The following is a 2,755-nucleotide window of genomic DNA, read 5'->3' on the forward strand; positions in this document are numbered from 1 at the left end:
CACAAATTATAACTCCTCCCCTTTACACATCATAACTCCTCCCACAAATTGTAACTCCTCCCCCGTTATACATTTTAACTCCTCCCATAAATTATAACTCCTCCCCTTTACACATTATAACTCCTCCCACAAATGACTCGAAGCTTAGTCTACAGAGCGTTAACTAACCGTTAACCACCAGCCCTGACCGCTGCCAAGACACTTTCCAGAATGTGTTTGGAGGTTATACTTGACTTTACCATTCACATGATTGAGAAATAAGATGTATCCATTAACGTACCTCTGATGGCCGTGTGAGCGGGGACTCGAACCTTAGTCTACAGAGCGTTAACCAACAGCCCTGACCGCTTCACCACCCAGATGCTTACCAGAACGTGTTTGGAGGTTATACTTGACTTTACCATTCACATGATTGAGAAATAAGATTTATCCATTACAGTACCTCTTAAACCCTGGTTCTGAGCAGGGCACCTGAACCTACATAGTGTCTGAAAGCTCGTCATTCTTATTAGCCGTGCGTACAGGGACTTGAACCGGAGTCTACAGAGCGTTAACCAACCATTAACCAACAGCCCTGACCACTGCACCACCCAGACGCTACCCAGAGCATGCTTGGAGGTTATACTTGGCTTTACCATTCACATGATTGAGAAATAAGATGTATCCATTACGGTACCTCTTGAACCCCGGTTAGGAGCAGGGAACCTGAACCATAGTGACTGAATGCTCATCATTCTTATTAGCCGTGCGTGCATGCAGGGACTCAAACCTGAGTCTACAGAGCGTTAACCAACAGCCCTGATCGCTGCACCACCAAGACGCTTACCAGAGCGTGCTTGGAGGTTATACTTGACTTTACCATTCACATGATAAGAGAAATAAGATGTATCCATTAAGGTACCTCTGGTGGGCGTTTGAGCGTGGACTAGGGCTAGGCCGGAATCGTACCTATGTCTCCAGAACCGATACGTAACAGCTCTATCACCTGCGCCACAGAGGCACCAGCTAGGGAATGGTGAGAGGTTATAATTGACTTTACAGTTCACTTGAAATTGATTATTGTCAAATATTTTGATTCCAGGGAGAGCAATCTTGGCGTGAGTTGAACCCACGAGGAGCACGTGTCTCAAGAATTGGTCACCGATGGTGTCATTGGTGGGACTAGAACCCAGGTCTGCAGTGCTTATGAAGGTCAGTCCTTAATGATGTCAGTACACTCCACTAGACCACGTACATCCTGCATTTGAGAACACAGGATCTTGTTGCTTATGAAATCCTCCTGTTCTTATGTCCATGTCCATTCTAACTTGAACTACGAGTAGAACTTCTGAGATTCACAGACTGTGTGTCTCGGTGGCGCAATGGAGAAAGACGCCGTCTGCTGATGAAAAATCATCAACCTCATCTGAGATCTGGTGACCTGGGTTCAAGTCCTGAGTATGTCTATAAAATATTTGTTTTTTTACACTTTTACATAACAAGAGGTGCCTCGGCAGGTGAGCTGTTTCCTATCTGTTCTGGGGACATGGGGTTGTTTCCTGCCATGGGCAGTTTGTGGGAAAAACTGTCTAGTGAAGAGATCCATTCGCTCACACATTAATTTTGAATGACTGTCTGGGAGATTGGATGACTGTGAATGAGTGCACTCACTCCCAGCCATCCATTCTCCCAGACAGTCATTCCCACTCATCCATTCATTCCGATTGACTGTTTGTACTAATTGATTATTGTGAATTAAGTCATTCACAGTAATCAATTCACACAGACAGTTATTCACAGTCAACCATTCACCATACATTCATTCCCACAAAACCAGCCTAGGCCGGAATCGAACCCATGTCTCCAGAACAGATAGGTAACACTGTTGTTTTTTATGGGTCGTCATGAAAAAGAAACATAAGGGGTAACACTGTTGTTTTTTATTGGTCGTCATGAAAAGAAACATAAGGGGTAACACTGTTGTTTTTTTATTGGTCGTCATGAATAAAAACATAAGGGGTAACACTGTTGTTTTTTTATTGGTCGTCATGAATAAAAACATAACGGGTAACACTGTTGTCTTTGTCAAATAAAATATAAGGGGTAACACTGTCGTATTTTATTGGTCGTCATGAAAAAAAACGTATTTGAAAAAAAAAGAAATTTGTAATTTTTTTAAAATATAAGGGGTAACACTGTTGTTTTTATCAAAAGATACGTAAAGGGTAACACTGTCGTTCTTTATCTGTCGTCATGAAAAACCCGTAAGGGGTAACACTGTCGATATTTATCAAATAGAACATAGGGGGTAACACTGTCCTTTATTATCGGTCGTCATGAAAAAAAACATAAGGGGTAACACTGTCGTTTTCTATTGGTCGTCATGAAAAAAAACATAAGGTGTAACACTGTCGATATTCATCAATTAGTACATAGGGGGTAACACAGTCGTTTTTATCGGTCGTCATGAAAAAAAACATAAGGGGTAACACTGTCGTTTTTTATCGGTCGTCATGAAAAAAAACATAAGGGGTAACACTGTCGTTTTTTATCGGTCGTCATGAAAAGAAACATAAGGGGTAACACTGTTGTTTTTAATTGGTCGTCATGAAAAAAAACATAAGGGGTAACACTGTCATTTTTTATTGGTCGTCATGAAAAAAAACACAAGGGGTAACACTGTCGATATTTATCAATTAGTACATAGGGGGTAACACAGTCGTTTTTATCAAATGAAACATGAGGGGTGCCACTGTCGTTTTTCTTTGGTCGTCAT

General features: G+C 41.5%; 1 long non-coding RNA gene across 1 annotated transcript; it reads left to right on the forward strand.

Annotated features, from left to right (window-relative positions):
- The first annotated feature begins 942 nt into the window (after window positions 1–942).
- LOC132445644 (uncharacterized) lies at window positions 943–1,683 on the forward strand. The gene is made up of 2 exons (XR_009522674.1): window positions 943–1,191; window positions 1,323–1,683. It is a non-coding gene; the product is annotated as an uncharacterized LOC132445644 (long non-coding RNA).
- Window positions 1,684–2,755: the final 1,072 nt, after the last annotated feature.

Source organism: Gadus macrocephalus, chromosome 17 (genome assembly GCF_031168955.1).
Source record: "Gadus macrocephalus chromosome 17, ASM3116895v1".
Lineage (NCBI taxonomy): Eukaryota > Metazoa > Chordata > Actinopteri > Gadiformes > Gadidae > Gadus > Gadus macrocephalus.